We start from the raw sequence: 11,380 nt of genomic DNA on the forward strand, positions 1-11,380 counted from the left end.
TTTCAATCATCTCCTATGATTTTGAAACAATCTAAGACAATAAAAAACATAAAAATTCTGGAAAATTTCTTGATTCCCACTTTGCTGTACTCCAATAACCTGATGCTTATGAACTATTTGTGGGTGAGCAAGCCACTTTTCCCCTCTCTGGGCTCCAGTTTCCTCATTTGCAAAATGACACATGGCAAGGCAATATAATCACAAATTTAGAGGGACCTTGGAGATCATCTAGCATAATTCCCTTCATTTTCCAGATAGGGAAATTTAAGATTCAGATTGGAATTATGACTTGCCCATAACTACTGAGCTGGCAATAAATAGAAGAGATAGACTCTTAATCCAAACCCAGAATGCTTTTCCTTCACACACTGCCCTACCTGCCATGATCTGTAGATTCCTTTTGACTCTAAGCTTGTGTATTTAGTTCTTATCTCATGTCATTCTGCTTTTGCCCCACCAATTCTGAGAAAATTGTTCTGGAACATCCCCCCATCTTACTCAGAGCTAGGGGAAAGAGCCGACAAGGTCAGGACCTGATTTCTCCCCCATTCTAAAGTCTTTTACTCGAATGACCTGATGTTCTGTTAGTTTCAAACAAACCACATACCTCAAAGTGTGCACAGCACAGCTCCAATATAATAAAAAAGTTTCCAGTGTAATTGTGCTGAGCTAGAGTTCCAGAAGCCCACATTCTGAGACACAGTAGAGAGAGGGAGCCTGATAACAATACACACTACCAAGAACTGCCTCTGATTTCCCGTCTGGGTCACTCATTTCTTTGTGCTTTGTGGCTGTCTCAAAAGTGTCAAGAAGGTTCACTAACGAGAATCCCTTTGTCTCTTTCTTCTGTTTAGGGTTTGATTTTAAAGGGATTTCCTATGTGATTCTGAATCTCCCAAGGGAAGATATGAATCCCCTGTGTTCTTAAAGCTTTCCAACATAGTTTGTTGTAGATTTAATTCTTCTCTTCAAATTCTTTATTTTGTTCAATTTGTGTTTCTTACCTGAAACCTTGAGGTACTTTATAAATAAAAACCAGAAAAAGCTATATAATATTCATATCTCTAATAGTTTTCTTTCATTTAAAGCATTTGTAGATGCGTGCAATTGATAAGGAATTATTCAGTTAAGCAAGCAACTTTTCAAACTTGTGACTGTACAGAAGTTAAGAGCCTCAATCTAATTCAATTCCACAAAAAAGCATTTATCTTATAAGTTGTTACAAGGCCAGGCATCCAAACACACACACACAGACACAGACAAAAGACTTCCTGCCTTCAAGGAGTTAGTGTTCTATGGACAGGATATAACTTGTGTGTAAGTGATGGGACAAAACGAATATGTTGTTTCTCAGTTGTTTCACTCATGTTTGAATGTTCATGATCCCATTTGGGGTTTTCTTGGCAAGATACTGGAGTGATTGGCCATTTCCTGCTCCAGCTCATTTTACAGTGAGGAAACTGAGGCAAAAAGAGTTGTGACTTATCCAGGATTACATAGCTAGTAATTATCTGAGGCAGATTTGAAGTCTTCCAGCACTCTATCTGATGTGCCATTTACCTACTCCCTAATAGATAGATAGATAGACAGACAGATAGATAGATAGATAAGATAGACAGGCAGGCAGGCAGATAAAATAAATGATTGAAAAATATATACACATTGGCTGCAATCAGTTTCTTGGCCCAGAGATGGTATTTAGTAAAAGAGCCATTGTTGTTTAAGAAATAACAACATAGAAGAAAAGAGAAAGCTGAAGAATGAAGAAAGCAACGAAGGGAAGAAAGGAGAAGGGAATTGTGAGATAGGAGGAGACAAGTGATAACATGTAGAGTATTCAATAAGTGTATAGATTACTTTTCAGAATGTAAGCTTCATGATAGCTGGGACTACTATTTATTTTATCTTTGTATTTTTAACACCTTGCCAATTTTGAAAATAATATGGAATTTATGTGATTTTTTAAAAGGAAAGATGTATTAAATGAAGACATTGCTTTCTAAACAATCATTTTTTTTTGTTCTGTTGTGTATATAAAGAATTGCTTTTTTTTATATTTAAGTATAAAGAACAGAAACAAATGCTGATTAGCACTTGAAGCAGGGTTGTAAAAGAGAGAAAAATCATTCTAAGAAGCAAGGAATAAATATATTTTAAAGCAAGAAAAACGGCCTGTGCAAACAGTATTTATTAAGTTCCTACAATGTGATGAGTCCTGTGTTAAGACATTATGATTACAGAAAAGGGCAAAAAAAAGCTCATTTTTGATGGAATGAAGGGGAAGACAACATGAAATATATGTGTATATGTATATATGTGTATGTACATGTATATATACACACTATCTCTCTGTGTGTGAAGAAGAAGAAATGTGCAATAAATGGAAAATAATGTCAAAGAGAAGACAGTGGTAGTGGAAGGGTGGGGACAAAAAAGGTTTTCCAGAAAGATGTGATTTGAACCAAGCCTTGAGTATAACATGTGAGGAACAACAACAAAGCTAATTTGGAAGGACCTTAAAAATATAATGAAAAATAATGTATAATATAGTGGGAAATATAGATTGGATCCAGGTGAAAGGCTTTAAAAGCCAAAGAAAATAATATATTGACCAAAAAGGCAATAATCATGGGGGGTTAATGAATAAGGAAATGACACAATCAGATCATTATTTAGAAAAATTACTTCAGCAGTTTGTAAGATGTATTGAAAAGAAGAAAATTTTGAATAAAGAAATTATGCTTTTTCTGGTCTCAAAAATCCCTAGTGAATCCCAATTGCTTAACAAGTAAAGTTCTAATTCAATTGTTTGTCATACTACATCCTTAAGAATCTGAGAACAATCTATTATTCTGGTCTCATATTACTCACCTTCATGTAGTCAGTGCTCCAGCTAAACTGAGACACTCTCTGCCTCCCAAATATGCTTTAATACTTTTCCACTTTGGGGCCTTTGCTCAATATTTTCATCCATAACGGCCTCTCTACCCCTGATAGCACCCATAATTCCTGCCTTTAACAAAATTCTATTCCCTTGTGAAACTTTCCTTAAGCCCATTATCAGTAATCACTTTTCCCTTGGATGTCACATTGCACTTTATATCTCTCCAATGCATTTGTCGTATAATATTGAACATTATAGTTTAACAATATTGGTGCCTCCCTTATATTCTAACAATACATTAAATTCTTAAATGACAGGAACTGATTTTTATCTAAATTTCCTATCATCTTTCCCATTGCTTTGTAAAACATTCTGTGTGTGGTTAAGCACATAGTAGTTTTTGAATTTGAATTTGAATTTTACAGTTTGTTTAAGATGAAAATGATGCAGGTAACTTAGGAGAGGGAGATGAAAAAAGATAGCATGGTATAAGGGATAAAGCATAGGATTTGAAATCAGAGGTTCTGCATTCAAATACTGACTCTGCTTTTACTACCTGGGTGACCTTTAAACAAATCACTTAACCTTTTCATTTATCAAATGAGAAGGTTGAATTAAATGATCTCTAAGGTTTCTTATATCCTAAGTGCAACTTTTTAAAAGCATCACTTATTCTTATGCTCAAATCCATATCACAATCCAAAAAAGGAAAGGGGGGGGGAGTGTGGAGTGAAGGGGAGGACCCAATACACTTGACAGGAATATTTGTAGCTCTCTTGCTCTCAATTACTGGGATGGGATTTTTAATTTATTTCAGTGTTCCCATTGATTCATATTTCAATATACATCTTAATAAGGAGTAGTTTTATTCTTTCCCTTGATGTTTGTCTTAGAATATTGTGTTCTAGTCTATAGTCATAAAGTCCTAACTCCTTGCGACTTCCCTGAATCCTAAACCTCTTGCTTTCTTCAGTACCTTCCCAATTGTTCTAGAATTCACAGCATTTCTGTTCATGACAGATTATGGCATGTGTTATTGGTGTGCTAGGATTGGACATTTTCAGGAAGCTGAACCTCTAAGAATCATACATCTTAAAAGTTAAACAAAGTTGTATGATTTACATGGACATCTTTGACCTTCAGAATCTTGGGTCTTTAACATGTTTTCCTTTCATACCTTCATTTGACTATAGGAAATTAAATGTGATTTAAAAAAAAATCCAGAACTAAACTTTACTTTTTATGGTATGTTATTATTACATTTTTTTATTATGCTGAAAAACATTTTCTTAGTTATCTGCTTAGTTGTTTCATTTGCATAACAAGAGAAGAAGAAATAATCATTTATATAGTACCTAATATAGGCCACATACTATGTTAAGCAATATAAAAATATCATCTCATTTGCATCTCATAATAAACCCTTAATGGTAGATGATATCATTATATCTATTTTACAGCTAAAGAAAATGAGGCAAATAGATATTAAGTTACTTGCCCATGTTCACACAGCTAGTATTAGAGTTTGGATTTGAACCCAAGTTTTTTTAACTACAGGTCTAAAACTCTATTTATTGTACCACTTAGCTATACAAAAATTTCATTACATAGTTTTGGAATTTCTTCACTTCTTGACCCAAACTGGAAATGAAGTAGGTACCTATGGATTAGGTCAAACAAATTTTGATGTACAATAGAATTATGTCCCATAAGATACAATGAATATGACTTCACAGAATTATAACAAATGATATCTCAATTAAATAGAACAATATATAGAATGATTATTATAATGTAGTCACTTAAGTGTCAACAAATATATATTAAGTACTTATTATGTGCTAAGCACTAAGTTACCAAGTGCTAAAGAAACAAAGAAAAGCAAAAACAGTTTCTGACCTGAAGAAACTTGAAGTCTAATGAGGAGAAATAACATGTAAACAACTATGTAAATATGATTGATAGATAAATAGTAAATTGAAGGTGTTCTCAGAGGGAAAGTCTTGGCATTAAGGCAGATAAGAAAAGACTCCTTTCAAAGAGTAGAATTTTAGTTTAGACTTGAAGAAAGCCAGGAAAACTAGAGATGATGCAAAGAATATTCCATGCATGGAGACCAGCCAATGAAAATGATTAGTTAGGAGACTGAGTGTCTTCAACATATAACAGAAAAGCCAGAGACACTACAAAATAGAACATGTAGAGGTGACTAAAGTATAAGATTACTGGAAATATAGAAAAAGGCCAAGATATAAAAGCTAAACAGAATTTTATATTTGATCCTAGAGATAATCAGGAAACACTTAAATGAGGCTCTGAGTAGAGCTGTGACATGGTCAAAATTTCAAGAAGATCCTTTGATAGCTAAGTGGAGGATGGATTGGAGTGGAGGTGGTAGTTTCAAAAAAAAAAAAAAGGGCAACATATGAAAATGTTGGAGACACAGTCAGCAAATCTTGGCAACTGCTTGGATAAAGGGGATGGAAGTGTGAAGAGTTAGGGATGATACATAGATTTCATGCCTGGATAACTGAGAAGATGGTGATATCCTCACAGTATTAGGAAAGATACAAAGAACGGGGAGGATTTGTGGGAACAAATAAGTTCAGATTGGAACATTGCCAGCTTGAGATGTCCAATAAGCAATTGGAGACATGAAACTGGAGGTCAAGAGAGAGATAAATGGATCTAAGAATCGTCTACATAGAAATGATAAATGAATCAATGAGAGCTGGTAATTTCAGCAAATAGATATTAAGAAAAGTCCCAGGACAGAGTCTTGGTGGACAAACATTTTTAGAGCACATGACCCATTGTTAGAAAGATAAAGACCCAGCAAAGGAAATTTGAGCAATGATCAGAAAGTTGGGAGGTGAATCAAGAGAGAGCAGTATCATAAAACCTAAAGGGAAAAGGAAAAGATGGGAATGGATAATAAGAAAGACTACAGAGAGGTTCAAGAGGGATAACTGAGAAAAGGTCATCAGACTTGACAATTAAGAGATCATTGATAATTTGGGGCAATAATTCCTACTGAATGATAGCACCAGAAGCCAGACTGCAGGTAGTTAAGAAAAGAGTAAGAGAAAATGTATAGATGGACTTCACAAGCAATTTAGTCACAAATAGGAGGAGAAATATAGACCAATAGTTAGAGAAGATGAATAGAAGAATGAGACTTTTTTAATGGATAAAGGAAACACAAGCAAGAAAGAAAATAGGAAGGAAAGATTTAATTATGCCTAGTCTTCGCAAGGTTCTATGCCCAAATTTTCATATGATCACATTTTATCCTCACAACAATCGTGGGAAGTAGCTGCTATTTTTATATCCATTTTACAATTGAGGATACTGTGGCAAATAAGTTAAGTGACTCTGCCCAGATCTACTAGTTAGTATCTGAGTCTGGGTTTGAATACAGATATTCCTGACTCCAGGCCCAGTGTCCTATCCTTCAGGGCTAAAGTGTGTACGTGGAGGAGTTTGCCTTGGCAAGGAAAAGGGCTACTACTTCTAGTGAAACAGAGGTGAAGGAGCAGATAATTGAAGGAATACATCAGAATGACACAAGATGAGAAAGGGAGAAGGAACTATTAGCCAACGGTTTTTTAGTGGAATTATGAGACAGGTTTGTTAGTTAAGAAGATAGGGAGGAAGAGTAGCCATAGGAAATCTGATGAGCAAAAATAGAAAATTTCAACATGAGAAAATTATCAAGAATGTACTCATTTACTCAAATATTACATGATTGCTAGTTTAAGGTTCTAGACTATATAAAATGAGGCCAGAGGCCACATTTTTTATTCTTCATCAAGTCACTTACAGTGCCCAGCACAGCATCTTATACCTAACAATTACAAAACCATATTCCTTGGACTGAATTATATTTGCATCTACCAATAGCTATAACAATTTCATGTTGACATGCAAAATGACAAAAAACAAAAACAAAACCAAACCCAGAAATATATGAGTAGGTTGGAGAGCTGGTAGGGTATATAGATAATTATTTGTTTATATAAAATTATTTAGATATATAAAATTATATATATATATATGTATATGTACATATATATATATAAGTCAACTGCCTCCATTTTACAGCTAAGGAAACAGAGGCCCCATTAAATGAATCATTTAAGGTCCCACAGCTATGTAATGGTAAAGCCAGGGCTGGGATTGAGAGCTCTTTCTGCTATGACATGTCAGCACCCCAGAGCTACAATGGAGGCCAATTCATATTGACATTATCAGGGAGATATTTTATAGTGAAATTTGAATGGAGGACCATTAGAAACCCTTAAAAATCATGGCCATGACAAAGCTTATAAAAAACAATTTAAGCAATGAATCAACTACGAAAGATACAAAATAAATTGAATCTGATAGCCAAATAAATGTAAGAACTATTTAGTAACTATTGAGAAAATTGTTGGAAAAAAAAAAACAGGAAAAAAGTTTGGCAAAAGTTTTATATATATATATATATATATATATTATATATATATATATATTACACAATTAAGATCCAAATAGATACATGACAAATAAAAAAAATATATCATTTTAAAGAGGGAACTGACTTGCATAACTAAGAAGAGGATTCTTAAATGAACCAGGGATCAAGATAATAATAATTATAATAATAAAAATAACATTGTCAATATGTCAATCATGTACAAAAGAAAAGGTTTTGTACAAACAAAATCAATGCAGCTAGAATTAAAAGAAAAGCGATTTAGCGGGGAAAAAAATCTGTAGTAAATATCTCTGACATGGACCTGATTTTTAAGACATATAGGTAATACATGCAATTATACAAGAATAAGAACATTTTCCTAATTAAATAATTGGTCAAAGAATGTGTATATAGTTTTTGAAAAGAAAAACAACTGTAATCAACAAGTATATAAAAGAATGATACAAATCAGTAATAGTAAAAGAAATGCAAATTTTTGCAAGTTTCTGAGGTTTCTTTTCATACCCATCAGATTAATAAAGGTGACAAAAAGAAACAGAATAGATAAAGGTTCATAGGAGAGTGAAGAGGCAGGAACACTAATATATAGTTTTGTTAGATCTGTGAATTGGAACATTAGGGAAAACAAGCTAGAATTATACTATACAAACCACTAAATTTTAATATATCTTTTGATTCAGTGATAGCATTACTAATCATAAACTCAAAGGAGTCAAAAACAGAGGGAATAATTTCATACATGCAAAAATATTTAGACCTGCATTTTTTATATTAGCTAAGAACTGAAAAGTATGTGTTTAATAATTGAGGAATAGATGAACAAATTAGAGTATATGAATTAATGGAATAAATATTATATTACAAGAAGTGATGAACATGAACAATTTGGAAACTAGGGAAACCTCATATGTACTGATGAATAGTGTAGTAAATTGTTCAAGTATATAAAGTTATATGAAGTATCTACATGTGATATAATAAGTATGTGTATGTGATAGAAATGAAAAAAAAATACCAAAAAATTTATAGGAGTCTGCTCAATGGAATAAATTAGTCATAATAAATGTCTCTCACAGAGAAAATGAGAGGCTATAGGTAGGTATATATTTTCAAACATAATCAAGTGTTCATTTGTTTAACTGTACTATTCTGTTAAAAGGAAGGTTTCTATTCTGGCAAGTGGAAGACACTGAGAAGTGATGTTCAAAATAAGAATCAATTAAAATTGAAAGAAAAACAAAGCATTCAAAAGTAGACTTGAAAAGTAGAAGCTGGCATTTATTCCTTATATGTTATAAATGGGGATGAAAAATTCAGATAACAATGTTAATGTTAATAGAAAAATACACTATTTTCAGTTTTTTCTTTACAATTTTAGATTAGTGTATTGGTGATACTCAATAAAGTAACATTTTGGTGAAAGAAGTTACTTATTTTCTCTTACATTGGCTTGAACTATATGAAGGTACAAAACTTTTTGCTAAAATTAGGATTTTATACATTTACATCTGATTTGACCTCTATAAAATAAGGGAGATATTTAAATTATCACAGTCCCTATCTGGCATAATAAAAAACCTCAGATACCAGAATTCAAAACTATACCAAAAATGATTATGTTCTTTCTTTTATGTTTTAGAAAACAAAATGATTTGAAGAATTTATTTTTCACTAAAACCAGTCTAGATTACAAAGATATTTAATTAGACATTCAGAGTTTAACTGGATTCTTCCCTTTACAAAAAATTGAGAGTTTAACTGGATTCTCCCCTTTACTAAAAATTATCTACTTATTTTCTAGGGTTTGAGGTGACTTTTAAAAGAAGCCTTCTCAGACTCCCTGAGAAGCTTCTGAAGATAGCATATTACACAAATAACTAAGTATCAGACATGATTATCTTGTTAGAAAACCAAGTATTAACCCTTTGGCACTATAAAGGAATGAGCCACTATGTTTCCAACCATGGAGGCATACATTTATTTGTCTTAATGAGCTATAAGCTATATAGGAGGGAAGGAAAGTGTCTTAAAACCAGAAAGAGAGGAAAATAGCCAATAGGGTATAAGCTTTTGTAATTTTGTAAAATGATTGAAACTCCCAAAGTCTATGGAAGAAAAATATGGCCATGAATAAATTATGATGAGCAAAAATGGCAAACAATCACACCTTAGATTTTGCTTTTTAGTTTCCATTAAGGGCTCTAGAAACATGATAAGCCTTAGGATTATGAAAAACAGGAACTACTAACTAATCGGTATTAAATACTAATTTGATACTGACATCAAGTTTTGGTCATAGCGACTACTCAATAAGGTTGATGATCACAAATGTCACTTTGGACTCTCCATTTAGCATAAAGAGGAATTGGACAGTTGAAAGGCAATCATTGCTTTTTTTTTTTTCTTTAAACTAGCAGATTCCTCCCTGAAAATAGCACTGACTCATAAAAGCAGGCAAAGTTTTAAGTGTCAATCAGTATCTGACCAGGTGGCGTTTAAAGTATGGCGAACATACGTGCCAGATTTTCTGGGACAGTCCTGATTTCAAGAAAAGAAAGTAGACTTTAAACAAGGCTTTGGCAAAAGGACTATCCTTTGTCAGACCAGGTGTCCTGATTTTTTTGGTTGGGAAAATGTGGCCACTGTACTTTATAAGGAAGTGATGAGGATTTGAATTTGTACTGCAGCAAAGTAGGAGAAAATTCCAGTTCCAGTTACCTGGTGACTTGGTCAGGGAAGCTATGTGAAGTCCTAATGTTCTCTTTCCCCATTCCATACTGTTAAATTGTCATGCAAGCTTGTAAACAGGAGCCTCCATCAGTTACCTCAGAGTGGTTTGAACAAACTAACATCATAACAAGAGTGTTTATGGAAAAATGCTTAAGCACTGAAGCAGAAAGGGCTTAGCACTGATCAGACCTCTCTTCCACCTTTATTCTTCACTGTTCACATTGAAATGCAAATATCAGCGCAGGGTTTCCACTGGCGTGCCACTCACAAATTGAAAAGCAGTTTTTATCTATGCAAATGTAAGCATGGTAATTGAAGTTAATCAATCAATGCTAGCTTTCACTAAAACCTTGAACATGATTGAATAAAGTAATTATCATTCAGCAGAAAATGATGAAGTTGTAGACAGCATGAACCTTATTAAAGGAGGATTTTGAGTCACAATGGCTTAATTTAGCTAACAGCCCAGCCTTAGCCTAAGCAACACACTACCCTCGCTGTCTAGAATTGTTTTATGATTAAAAAAAAAAAAAAAAGGAAGGGTGGGGGGATGGGAAAAATAAGGTGGGGGTAAGGGCAAAGGAGATTTTTTTTTACAGTGTGGGATTAGTAAAAAGTACTTGTTACACTACAAAGGATAAGCCATAATTAACATCCTTCTTTACTCTAAATAGATCAGTGAACAAAGATTGCTATGACATCTTAGTTGTGTCCAATAGCAACAATGGGCTATTAAAACTATTAATACATTTTAAAACATAAATGAAATAAACAATACAGCCATTAAAGTGCTTTGTAAAACCATATTCTCTTATCACTAGAGCAGTTTTTCTGTGTGCCAAGGTAACCTATAAAAGTAGACAGAATCTGTCAAATCAGATGCTAAACTCTTAAAGAGAGCTTGGTATCAAAAAGTGAGTCGTATTCCCTTCTATTGATTTGCAGGAGTTTCAATAGCAGAACATATGTTGCAGTTTGCTCAGCCTTTCAAATACTTCAGTTTTCTAGATTGCCGTACATTCAATTACTTGCTTTGATCTATAAAAATTAGTCTACCAGAAGGTGTTTTAATATTGTGTTACTAATGCATCTGAAGTACGTGTTTTTGGTGGCCTTTCAGACTTACCATTTCTCATTTATGATCAAAAAATCTTTTCTGAGGCTATATTAAAAAAAAAAAACCCAGAAGTTAAAAGTTATGTTGGAGATGAGAGTTTACATTCTAACCGCTCAAAAATAATATTTTGGGTAGTAGCAGGGTAATAATCCATCCCTGGAAATATAAT

This window comes from Sarcophilus harrisii, chromosome 3 (genome assembly GCF_902635505.1).
Source record: "Sarcophilus harrisii chromosome 3, mSarHar1.11, whole genome shotgun sequence".
In the NCBI taxonomy this organism is placed as follows: Eukaryota; Metazoa; Chordata; class Mammalia; order Dasyuromorphia; family Dasyuridae; genus Sarcophilus; species Sarcophilus harrisii.